The following is a 14,554-nucleotide window of genomic DNA, read 5'->3' as shown; positions in this document are numbered from 1 at the left end:
AAAGTGCAAGTTTTCGAAGTATCAGGGTTTGTTTTGAAAGATTTGAAACTCGGGTGACTAAAAGTCACCACCTTCATTTGTTCGGGGGTTAAACTGTAATTATACAGTCATCACCCCCTACCGTCGCCGAACGACGTCGGAGACGTCGCCGGAGGCTCCATCGAGCCCAGAACTCGACCACCAGTTGCAGATATACTCTACAGATGTCCAGCAATCCACTCGTATTTTCAAATTTCACAAGCACTTCACCAATTTGCCGTAAAACCCGGTTGAAGGTCGGCGCCACCGCCGACTTCTCCATTTTCCGGCGAACTCGTTTCGCCTCCTTTGAACAAACTGACACCACCACTCAATTATACTCTCAAAGATCTATTCAATGGTATGCTTAGCTTCTGCCCAGGTTTAACGAATCAAAATCCCGACCAAAACAAGAATTTTCCGGCGAGCTTTCTCAAGAACACCAAGAACAACAGTTTCAATAATCAAACTGACCTTTCTACATGTTATTGAACTCCGTTTTTGACATATAATATACCAAAACGACGAGAAAAACATGCTCTACATCATAGAATCATCAAAACAATTAAACAATCACGTTTTCAAAAATTCATCATTTAAATCATATAAATTCGAAATTAAAAACCTTAATTAGCAAAAACCTGTCGATTCTGCACTGAAACCACTGATAGTAATAGATTCTACGCATCGATAGCTTCGTTTTGACTATTCATACACCTCCATCGGATTCCAATAACACCTTCAAATCCTCGTTTGATTACGAAGAACACGAAGAACGCAGCTCGGTTTCTCTCGGTATTCGTGAAAAGAAACTGGTGAAATGATTTACGGTTGAAAATAAGGTGTAGAAAGGGCTATTTATATTTACAAATAATTGGTACCCCTTTGGATCGTTTATGACATGAAAATACGATATTTAATAGCTTTATATTAGTAAAGCGGGGTCCAATCGGTACCGGTTTTCGAGATAATCATCAAAACGGGGCATTATAAATCAATCATTGGTCTGGGGGTCCCATTTGCACGTATTTCGATAAAAAGTAATATAATAATCAAAATATCTGGCTTTCACGTATATCGAGACAAACTGGATAATTATCAACAATTAAAATACCCGAAAAACTCCGCCGGACCGACTCCGGGGAAAACCTTACTCCGGATCGAAAAAGTCAAAACACGAAAAGTGTCCGGAATATTCAAATTAGGCTAAAGGTCAGTTTTGTTGAAACTTTCGGGAAGAAAATTTGCTACCTCGTTACGAGTGGACGGTTTTACGGAAGTCAAATAATTAATAAATAAATATAAATATACGCAATTAAATCCGTAAATCGATTATAAAATCATCTAACATTCCATAAATCGATATGAAAATATCCAAATAAACTATATATTCTCCTGAGCATATAGAAATTGAAATCTCTCAAATACAAACACATATGAGCAGTTAACGCAATAAACCAGATAATATAAAATTCACAAAAATTCATATATTAATCATATAATACTCATAATTAACCATAATTAATTAACCAACAAATCCACCAATACCACTTACTCACATCACACATATATTCACATAATAATCATCTAGAATTTTCGAAACAATATATGAAAATCAGTTTTAAAAATATAATCATTTATCAATAACACAATAACCCGGGGTTTAATATAAAATTTTGAAAACTCCTTAAACTGGAATAAAATATTAAATCTTATTCCTTACTTATTAAGAAGACCACTTATAATACTAATAAAAATATTTTTAAAATCTGGGTTATTACAATCTACCCTCCTTATAGGGATTCCGTCCTCGGAATCAGAGAAAGAAGGAGGACGCAAAATCTGTAAAATCCATATTAATCCAAATAACAAAAATAATCACATTCACACTATTCACATAATCATGTCACTATTCCATTAAAGCCAACAATAATATCAACATATTAGATCTATAATAATCATAAACTAATTTTAAAAACATGGGATATTACATTCTACCCCCCTTATAAGGATTCTGTCCTCAGAATCCGCGATGAGAACTAAAACGTATCATTTATAAGATCATTGTACAGCCTTCATAATATCACATGCTTATCCGCCTTTGATCAACTTTGGCATACCTTCAAAGTTAAAGAAATAGGAGAATCAAAACCTTCACAATTGCAAACTTCATTTCCCAAGAATCAATCTTTGGGAATTTCGGAGGAACAAGATATTTTTAAAATAGGTCACATTGGAATACAAGAGTGACTGGGAGATCAATACGATCAAATGAACTTCATGTTGCGTGTCCATATTAGACACTACTAAAGGTTTTTAACATTCTTGTAATCACAACACACACAAGTGATGGCGTCCCATCCAACTCCTATCACACAGACAGGTATACCTTGTGTCCCCTATACATAGGGTTGTTCATCCCAATCAGATGGAAAGAATCCAAGAAATCTCAAGGAGCATCAAGGAATGTTAAGGATTATCGAGGCATATATTAAGGAATATCGAAAAGATATCAAAAAAAATATCATAAAGTGTCAAAGAATCTCAACGAATATTAAGGGATATCAAAGAATATCAAATAATATCAAGGAATTTCACTGTCTCTTCATAAACACACCTTTATCATACACCGATTCAATACTAACTCACACCAATGATCAATATCATTATCATCTTAGAATTTGAGAAATTGAAAATCTCGTTTATCGAAATGATATCATAATAACTCACTGATGGAAAACATATAATCAAAAGAATCTTTAGTTGAAGAGAGGTATTGCCAAGGTCTTCTCAAATTCCCACTCTACTTTACAAAATCGTTATTCGATTTATGTCATCCTTTCAACGTTCTCCATAATCAATCGATTTGACTCGTAATAGCCTCGTAGGATGTCATCGTAGACGTTATCGTCCGTAATAACTCTGGCCCATGTAGTTTACATTCTTCTACTTTATCCCCGTTGCCTTTGAAATCCATAGCACAAACACATAACGTATCTTCGATTGTCTGGATCATCAACCTGTGGGTTATGGGCCCACCTTGATGCCATTTGATATCCCGATTAGCTCGAAGCGTTGTCGTCGAGGACTAATGTTCTAACTTACTCGTAGACATCATCTCTAATAACTTGACTCAATTCCACGTACTCTCTATCATTCACTTCTCACCTATCAACCTCTATCTACCAATCTCTCCTTCTAATCCAATACAACTCATACTCTACACTTACTCTTCATATCTTCACTCAAAACAATATACATCTTCCAAATATCTGACATGGTCAACATACTATGAACCATGCATTTATATCATCCTCAAATCAATACAATAATCCAATTTTCAACTATGCAGTATAGTCAGAATACTCTGAACTCTGCATTTTCACCATTCTCAACTCAATCATTCACTATCAAACTCTTCTATCTAGGTCTAATCTTGACCTTTCACACAATTCATCATCTCAATTAGTCAACATACTAGAAATCCTATGTCTAAACTTAAGAATCAAAATCTCTCTAAACTTATACACTCAACTTAATCATCTAACTAGATTCTAATCCTGACACATCTCTAGACTATTTCCAGATAGTCTCACAATACCTCTATGTGAGGTTACACAACATTCCTCATCAATAGAACTTAAAACTATAATATATATTCTAATTTCAATTACTTATAACCTGTTGCTCTGATACCAACTGTGACGGTCCAGGAATCCGGGGGCCTGGATTCTGACGTCACCACACAAAACCATTTTTTAAAAACACGTTTGAAAACCTGTATTTTTTTCTAAAGATAATGAAATCAAAGAATTTAAAACCTGAAATTCAAAACTTGAAAGCCACGATAAAAGATTTAAAAGAGAACATTTGAACTGTAATAAATGATTCGAAAGAGAACATTTAAACCCTCTAAAAGCAACAGGATCGCATCCAGGTTACAGTATTGAAATTAGAATCTACCACTATTATTACACAACATCTCTTACCAAATCAGATCATCTTCGATAAGAAGAATCACTGTCAACTATTCCAGCTATGACTTACACTTGAATTCCTATAGCACAGCTCTCGCTTGCACCAACCTCATCAACTTTCCTGAACACTCCTCGACCACTGGATCCTCAACTCTGTCTCCTCGCCTATCATTAGCCTTATTCACAATCTCAATCCATCATCTCATCTTTAAGCCTTTCTGAAATGGTTAGAAAGGAATAGCAAGGGTGAGCAACAATGCTCAGCAAGTAATAATAAACAATGATAATTCTGGAATGATATAACAGAAGTTCACGAGTTCAAGATATAAGAGGATTCAACCTGAGTTCATGGTATTGTATAGAATGATTTACAATACCTTGCAGCATTTAAACTGAGAAATTCAATCTTTCCAAAGAATTATTGAATTGGACTATCAAATTTTAATTAAAACCAAGGTTAGGCAGCTGATCTGTTCCGCACTAACCCCGAGCAGGCCCCGCCATGCTCTATCACTGGATCCAAGGCACTCATTGGCCTAACATGACCACTCATCTGGTCCACAGGTTTATATAAAAACAATAATCCAATTCTATAATTCAATAACAGGTCAACGTATTACAACAGAACATAAACACAATCAATATCGATGATAGAATAATTCCAAATCAACTTTGATAATCAGCTTCCCATAAACCAGAGTCCATCCTTTCATAAATCATAGTTCAGGAAATCCTTAACTATTCAGTATCCTCCATTATCGGCTAAGCAACTGAATTTAGCCTGCTAAACCAGCATGACAATGGCGGGTTGAATAATCAAGAAGATCCCAAGTCATTCTAGGTTCTAACCATCATTGAGCAACACATGCTTCAATGACAATCTGAACTTCGAATTAATTTGTAAAACTGTAATTATCTGTATTTTTTGAGGATTAGAAAAGGATGGATAAAATATTTACAGTTTCAAATATGGAAAAGAGAAGAACGAATATTTGCAACACATACGAAAAGAATGGATCAGAATAATCGCAAGATATCCAAAAGAAGGGTATAGGATACTTGCCTTAAATCTGACTCCAGTTTCACAGCTCATTCTCATCTTTCAACTTTCACAATCTATGCATCTCGTAATCTCTAGACCATCTCTAGCTATACTCTATTCGCCACATCGCTTCGCTTACTCGATTCATCCCTTATTCGCTTTGCAAGAACATTCCGACTTTCTGACGTCTTCGAGCGTACACGTCTCGTCCAAATCCTTTACGAGAATAAGATAATACTATAGTCACTAAACAATATATCGCATATACATATCACGTATATCGATACCCACTTATATACCCCTTTAAACTTATCACATATCACTTAGCACATAATCATTCTTTGACTTTATCATATAGTCAAGTCATATTCTACATAACATGTTATAATCAATAATCATATAAATCATATCGAAAATCTGCCAGCATCTTGTCTAGTTATAAGACTATCCACCTGTCAACCTATTCCCAACCAACAACCAATCAACCAATTCCAATTCCTATAATCCATATGTTCTTATCAAATCATGACACTATGTCATATAAGTCATTTATCACATATGTACTATATTAGGAATAACCACATATATCACGTAATCATCAATTCATAACAAACAAATCACGTATGGTTACATATTGCATATTACATAGCATATAATCACATTCTAGATTCAATCATATTATCTTGTCATATTAAAATAGACTTCACGAGCTTCTATCTCTCTTTCGTTTCACTTGATTCCGACTTACAGATCAAAAGTTATGATCTAAGCCGTTTTCTGACTCCACTATCAACATATAACACATCACACACAAAGCAGATAACACATTACATATAAGGTTTCCCACCCCAATTGATATCAAATCACTCTTGGGTTAAAAATGATTTTTTTTCGGGAATTTTCTGGAATTTTTAAACATTTTCGGAATTAAAACGGATAAAAGAATCATTTTTCAAATAAATAATCAAGTCCGGATGCTCAAAACTGGACTTGAAATCATTCATAAACAATTGTCGAGCCTTGAACATGATTTGGAAAAATATTTTAAAGCTCGAAACTATTTTTCGGAATTTTTAAATCAAAAAGGATAATTAAATCCAATTAATTAATCAATTAAAATCAATTAATAACTAATTAAATTAATTAATCAATTAATATTTAAATTAATTGATCAATTAATATAATTAATTACCAATTGAAATTAATTAATAAACTAATTTCGATTTGTTTTTGAATAAAGAAATAATTAAAAACTATAAAAAAATGACCAAAAAAATAATTTTTGAAAAATAATTGAAAAGGTTTTAATTGTTACTATTCAAAAGTTTAAACGCAGGGTTGAAAGTGCAAGTTTTCGAAGTATCAGGGTTTGTTTTGAAAGATTTGAAACTCGGGTGACTAAAAGTCACCACCTTCATTTGTTCGGGGGTTAAACTGTAATTATACAGTCATCACCCCCTACCGTCGCCGAACGACGTCGGAGACGTCGCCGGAGGCTCCATCGAGCCCAGAACTCGACCACCAGGTGCAGATATACTCTACAGATGTCCAGCAATCCACTCGTATTTTCAGATTTCACAAGCACTTCACCAATTTGCCGTAAAACCCGGTTGAAGGTCGGCGCCATCGCCGACTTCTCCATTTTCCGGCGAACTCGTTTCGCCTCCTTTGAACAAACTGACACCACCACTCAATTATACTCTCAAAGATCTATTCAATGGTATGCTTAGCTTCTGCCCAGGTTTAACGAATCAAAATCCCGACCAAAACAAGAATTTTCCGGCGAGCTTTCTCAAGAACACCAAGAACAACAGTTTCAATAATCAAACTGACTTTTCTACATGTTATTGAACTCCGTTTTTGACATATAATATACCAAAACGACGAGAAAAACATGCTCTACATCATAGAATCATCAAAACAATTAAACAATCACGTTTTCAAAAATTCATCATTTAAATCATATAAATTCGAAATTAAAAACCTTAATTAGCAAAAACCTGTCGATTCTGCACTGAAACCACTGATAGTAATAGATTCTACGCGTCGATAGCTTCGTTTTGACTATTCATACACCTCCATCGGATTCCAATAACACCTTCAAATCCTCGTTTGATTACGAAGAACACGAAGAACGCAGCTCGGTTTCTCTCGGTATTCGTGAAAAGAAACTGGTGAAATGATTTACGGTTGAAAATAAGGTGTAGAAAGGGCTATTTATATTGACAAATAATTGGTACCCCTTTGGATCGTTTATGACATGAAAATACGATATTTAATAGCTTTATATTAGTAAAGCGGGGTCCAATCGGTACCGGTTTTCGAGATAATCATCAAAACGGGGCATTATAAATCAATCATTGGTCTGGGGGTCCCATTTGCATGTATTTCGATAAAAAGTAATATAATAATCAAAATATCTGGCTTTCACGTATATCGAGACAAACTGGATAATTATCAACAATTAAAATACCCGAAAAACTCCGCCGGACCGACTCCGGGGAAAACCGTACTCCGGATCGAAAAAGTCAAAACACGAAAAGTGTCCGGAATATTCAAATTAGGCTAAAGGTCAGTTTTGTTGAAACTTTCGGGAAGAAAATTTGCTACCTCGTTACGAGTGGACGGTTTTACGGAAGTCAAATAATTAATAAATAAATATAAATATACGCAATTAAATCCGTAAATCGATTATAAAATCATCTAACATTCCATAAATCGATATGAAAATTTCTAAATAAACTATATATTCTCCTGAGCATATAGAAATTGAAATCTCTCAAATACAAATACATATGAGCAGTTAACGCAATAAACCAGATAATATAAAATTCACAAAAATTCATATATTAATCATATAATACTCATAATTAACCATAATTAATTAACCAACAAATCCACCAATACCACTTACTCACATCACACATATATTCACATAATAATCATCTAGAATTTTCGAAACAATATATGAAAATCAGTTTTAAAAATATAATCATTTATCAATAACACAATAACCCGGGGTTTAATATAAAATTTTGAAAACTCCTTAAACTGGAATAAAATATTAAATCTTATTCCTTACTTATTAAGAAGACCACTTATAATACTAATAAAAATATTTTTAAAATCCGGGTTATTACAATCTACCCTCTTTATAGGGATTCCGTCCTCGGAATCAGAGAAAGAAGGAGGACGCAAAATCTGTAAAATCCATATTAATCCAAATAACAAAAATAATCACATTCACACTATTCACATAATCATGTCACTATTCCATTAAAGCCAACAATAATATCAACATATTAGATCTATAATAATCATAAACTAATTTTAAAAACATGGGATATTACATTCTACCCCCCTTATAAGGATTCTGTCCTCAGAATCCGCGATGAGAACTAAAACGTATCATTTATAAGATCATTGTACACGCTTCATAATATCACATGCTTATCCGCCTTTGATCAACTTTGGCATACCTTCAAAGTTAAAGAAATAGGAGAATCAAAACCTTCACAATTGCAAACTTCATTTCCCAAGAATCAATCTTTGGGAATTTCGGAGGAACAAGATATTTTTAAAATAGGTCACATTGGAATACAAGAGTGACTGGGAGATCAATACGATCAAATGAACTTCATGTTGCGTGTCCATATTAGACACTACTAAAGGTTTTTAACCTTCTTGTAATCACAACACACACAAGTGATGGCGTCCCATCCAACTCCTATCACACAGACAGGTATACCTTGTGTCCCCTATACATAGGGTTGTTCATCCCAATCAGATGGAAAGAATCCAAGAAATCTCAAGGAGCATCAAGGAATGTTAAGGATTATCGAGGCATATATTAAGGAATATCGAAAAGATATCAAAAAAAATATCATAAAGTGTCAAAGAATCTCAACGAATATTAAGGGATATCAAAGAATATCAAATAATATCAAGGAATATCACTGTCTCTTCATAAACACACCTTTATCATACACCGATTCAATACTAACTCACACCAATGATCAATATCATTATCATCTTAGAATTTGAGAAATTGAAAATCTCGTTTATCGAAATGATATCATAATAACTCACTGATGGAAAACATATAATCAAAAGAATCTTTAGTTGAAGAGAGGTATTGCCAAAGTCTTCTCAAATTCCCACTCTACTTTACAAAATCGTTATTCGATTTATGTCATCCTTTCAACGTTCTCCATAATCAATCGATTTGACTCGTAATAGCCTCGTAGGATGTCATCGTAGACGTTATCGTCCGTAATAACTCTGGCCCATGTAGTTTACATTCTTCTACTTTATCCCCGTTGCCTTTGAAATCCATAGCACAAACACGTAACGTATCTTCGATTGTCTGGATCATCAACCTGTGGGTTATGGGCCCACCTTGATGCCATTTGATATCCCGATTAGCTCGAAGCGTTGTCGTCGAGGACTAATGTTCTAACTTACTCGTAGACATCATCTCTAATAACTTGACTCAATTCCACGTACTCTCTATCATTCACTTCTCACCTATCAACCTCTATCTACCAATCTCTCCTTCTAATCCAATACAACTCATACTCTACACTTACTCTTCATATCTTCACTCAAAACAATATACATCTTCCAAATATCTGACATGGTCAACATACTATGAACCATGCATTTATATCATCCTCAAATCAATACAATAATCCAATTTTCAACTATGCAGTATAGTCAGAATACTCTGAACTCTGCATTTTCACCATTCTCAACTCAATCATTCACTATCAAACTCTTCTATCTAGGTCTAATCTTGACCTTTCACACAATTCATCATCTCAATTAGTCAACATACTAGAAATCCTATGTCTAAACTTAAGAATCAAAATCTCTCTAAACTTATACACTCAACTTAATCATCTAACTAGATTCTAATCCTGACACATCTCTAGACTATTTCCAGATAGTCTCACAATACCTCTATGTGAGGTTACACAACATTCCTCATCAATAGAACTTAAAACTATAATCTATATTCTAATTTCAATTACTTATAACCTGTTGTTCTGATACCAACTGTGACGGTCCAGGAATCCGGGGGCCTGGATTCTGACGTCACCACACAAAACCATTTTTTTAAAACACGTTTGAAAACCTGTATTTTTTTTTTAAAGATAATGAAATCAAAGAATTTAAAACCTGAAATTCAAAACTTGAAAGCCACGATAAAAGATTTAAAAGAGAACATTTGAACTGTAATAAATGATTCGAAAGAGAACATTTAAACCCCCTAAAAGCAACAGGATCGCATCCAGGTTACAGTATTGAAATTAGAATCTACCACTATTATTACACAACATCTCTTACCAAATCAGATCATCTTCGATAAGAAGAATCACTGTCAACTATTCCAGCTATGACTTACACTTGAATTCCTATAGCACAGCTCTCGCTTGCACCAACCTCATCAACTTTCCTGAACACTCCTCGACCACTGGATCCTCAACTCTGTCTCCTCGCCTAGCATTAGCCTTATTCACAATCTCAATCCATCATCTCATCTTTAAGCCTTTCTGAAATGGTTAGAAAGGAATAGCAAGGGTGAGCAACAATGCTCAGCAAGTAATAATAAACAATGATAATTCTGGAATGATATAACAGAAGTTCACGAGTTCAAGATATAAGAGGATTCAACCTGAGTTCATGGTATTGTATAGAATGATTTACAATACCTTGCAGCATTTAAACTGAGAAATTCAATCCTTCCAAAGAATTATTGAATTGGACTATCACATTTTAATTAAAACCAAGGTTAGGCAGCTGATCAGTTCCGCACTAACCCCGAGCAGGCCCCGCCATGCTCTATCACTGGATCCAAGGCACTCATTGGCCTAACATGACCACTCATCTGGTCCACAGGTTTATATAAAAACAATAATCCAATTCTATAATTCAATAACAGGTCAACGTATAACAACAGAACATAAACACAATCAATATCGATGATAGAATAATTCCAAATCAACTTTGATAATCAGCTTCCCATAAACCAGAGTCCATCCTTTCATAAATCATAGTTCAGGAAATCCTTAACTATTCAGTATCCTCCATTATCGGCTAAGCAACTGAATTTAGCCTGCTAAACCAGCATGACAATGGCGGGTTGAATAATCAAGAAGATCCCAAGTCATTCTAGGTTCTAACCATCACTGAGCAACACATGCTTCAATGACAATCTGAACTTCGAATTAATTTGTAAAACTGGAATTATCTGTATTTTTTGAGGATTAGAAAAGGATGGATAAAATATTTACAGTTTCAAATATGGAAAAGAGAAGAACGAATATTTGCAACACATACGAAAAAAATGGATCAGAATAATCGCAAGATATCCAAAAGAAGGGTATAGGATACTTGCCTTAAATCTGACTCCAGTTTCACAGCTCATTCTCATCTTTCAACTTTCACAATCTATGCATCTCGTAATCTCTAGACCATCTCTAGCTATACTCTATTCGCCACATCACTTCGCTTACTCGATTCATCCCTTATTCGCTTTGCAATACCATTCCGACTTTCTGACGTCTTCGAGCGTACACGTCTCGTCCAAATCCTTTACGAGAATAAGATAATACTATAGTCACTAAACAATATATCACATATACATATCACGTATATCGATACCCACTTATATACCCCTTTAAACTTATCACATATCACTTAGCACATAATCATTCTTTGACTTTATCATATAGTCAAGTCATATTCTACATAACATGTTATAATCAATAATCATATAAATCATATCGAAAATCTGCCAGCATCTTGTCTAGTTATAAGACTATCCACCTGTCAACCTATTCCCAACCAACAACCAATCAACCAATTCCAATTCCTATAATCCATATGTTCTTATCAAATCATGACACTATGTCATATAAGTCATTTATCACATATGTACTATATTAGGAATAACCACATATATCACGTAATCATCAATTCATAACAAACAAATCACGTATGGTTACATATTGCATATTACATAGCATATAATCACATTCTAGATTCAATCATATTATCTTGTCATATTAAAATAGACTTCACGAGCTTCTATCTCTCTTTCGTTTCACTTGATTCCGACTTACAGATCAAAAGTTATGATCTAAGCCGTTTTCTGACTCCACTATCAACATATAACACATCACACACAAAGCAGATAACACATTACATATAAGGTTTCCCACCCCAATTGATATCAAATCACTCTTGGGTTAAAAATGATTTTTTTTCGGGAATTTTCTGGAATTTTTAAACATTTTCGGAATTAAAACGGATAAAAGAATCATTTTTCAAATAAATAATCAAGTCCGGATGCTCAAAACTGGACTTGAAATCATTCATAAACAATTGTCGAGCCTTGAACATGATTTGGAAAAATATTTTAAAGCTCGAAACTATTTTTCGGAATTTTTAAATCAAAAAGGATAATTAAATCCAATTAATTAATCAATTAAAATCAATTAATAACTAATTAAATTAATTAATCAATTAATATTTAAATTAATTGATCAATTAATATAATTAATTACCAATTGAAATTAATTAATAAACTAATTTCGATTTGTTTTTGAATAAAGAAATAATTAAAAACTATAAAAAAATGACCAAAAAAATAATTTTTGAAAAATAATTGAAAAGGTTTTAATTGTTACTATTCAAAAGTTTAAACGCAGGGTTGAAAGTGCAAGTTTTCGAAGTATCAGGGTTTGTTTTGAAAGATTTGAAACTCGGGTGACTAAAAGTCACCACCTTCATTTGTTCGGGGGTTAAACTGTAATTATACAGTCATCACCCCCTACCGTCGCCGAACGACGTCGGAGACGTCGCCGGAGGCTCCATCGAGCCCAGAACTCGACCACCAGCTGCAGATATACTCTACAGATGTCCAGCAATCCACTCGTATTTTCAGATTTCACAAGCACTTCACCAATTTGCCGTAAAACCCGGTTGAAGGTCGGCGCCACCGCCGACTTCTCCATTTTCCGGCGAACTCGTTTCGCCTCCTTTGAACAAACTGACACCACCACTCAATTATACTCTCAAAGATCTATTCAATGGTATGCTTAGCTTCTGCCCAGGTTTAACGAATCAAAATCCCGACCAAAACAAGAATTTTCCGGCAAGCTTTCTCAAGAACACCAAGAACAACAGTTTCAATAATCAAACTGACTTTTCTACATGTTATTGAACTCCGTTTTTGACATATAATATACCAAAACGACGAGAAAACCATGCTCTACATCATAGAATCATCAAAACAATTAAACAATCATGTTTTCAAAAATTCATCATTTAAATCATATAAATTCGAAATTAAAAACCTTAATTAGCAAAAACCTGTCGATTCTGCACTGAAACCACTGATAGTAATAGTTTCTACGCGTCGATAGCTTCGTTTTGACTATTCATACACCTCCATCGGATTCCAATAACACCTTCAAATCCTCGTTTGATTACGAAGAACAAGAAGAACGCAGCTCGGTTTCTCTCAGTATTCGTGAAAAGAAACTGGTGAAATGATTTACGGTTGAAAATAAGGTGTAGAAAGGGCTATTTATATTTACAAATAATTGGTACCCCTTTGGATCGTTTATGACATGAAAATACGATATTTAATAGCTTTATATTAGTAAAGCGGGGTCCAATCGGTACCGGTTTTCGAGATAATCATCAAAACGGGGCATTATAAATCAATCATTGGTCTGGGGATCTTATTTGCACGTATTTCGATAAAAAGTAATATAATAATCAAAATATCTGGCTTTCACGTATATCGAGACAAACTGGATAATTATCAACAATTAAAATACCCGAAAAACTCCGCCGGACCGACTCCGGGGAAAACCGTACTCCGGATCGAAAAAGTCAAAACACGAAAAGTGTCCGGAATATTCAAATTAGGCTAAAGGTCAGTTTTGTTGAAACTTTCGGGAAGAAAATTTGCTACCTCGTTACGAGTGGACGGTTTTACGGAAGTCAAATAATTAATACATAAATATAAATATACGCAATTAAATCCGTAAATCGATTATAAAATCATCTAACATTCCATAAATCGATATGAAAATATCCAAATAAACTATATTTTCTCCTGAGCATATAGAAATTGAAATCTCTCAAATACAAACACATATGAGCAGTTAACGCAATAAACTAGATAATATAAAATTCACAAAAATTCATATATTAATCATATAATACTCATAATTAACCATAATTAATTAACCAACAAATCCACCAATACCACTTACTCACATCACACATATATTCACATAATAATCATCTAGAATTTTCGAAACAATATATGAAAATCAGTTTTAAAAATATAATCATTTATCAATAACACAATAACCCGGGGTTTAATATAAAATTTTGAAAACTCCTTAAACTGGAATAAAATATTAAATCTTATTCCTTACTTATTAAGAAGACCACTTATAATACTAATAAAAATATTTTTAAAATCCGGGTTATT

At 33.8% G+C, this 14,554-nt stretch overlaps 1 long non-coding RNA gene across 2 annotated transcripts; it reads right to left on the bottom strand.

The window, feature by feature from the left end:
* Positions 1-10,261: 10,261 nt before the first annotated feature.
* LOC135150801 (uncharacterized) lies at positions 10,262-13,561 on the bottom strand. Of its 2 annotated transcripts, none has more exons than XR_010289079.1 (2): positions 13,401-13,561; positions 10,262-10,592 (listed from the first exon to the last, which is right to left on the bottom strand). It is a non-coding gene; the product is annotated as an uncharacterized LOC135150801 (long non-coding RNA). The 2 variants fall into 2 exon arrangements; XR_010289080.1 differs by having other exon boundaries at positions 13,417-13,561.
* Between the last annotated feature and the right edge of the window lie 993 nt (positions 13,562-14,554).

The sequence above is a fragment of the Daucus carota genome, chromosome 1 (genome assembly GCF_001625215.2).
Source record: "Daucus carota subsp. sativus chromosome 1, DH1 v3.0, whole genome shotgun sequence".
NCBI classification, from domain to species: domain Eukaryota; kingdom Viridiplantae; phylum Streptophyta; class Magnoliopsida; order Apiales; family Apiaceae; genus Daucus; species Daucus carota.
The sequence above is the reverse complement of the archived record's forward strand: the minus strand, read 5'-3'. Positions and strand labels throughout refer to the sequence as shown.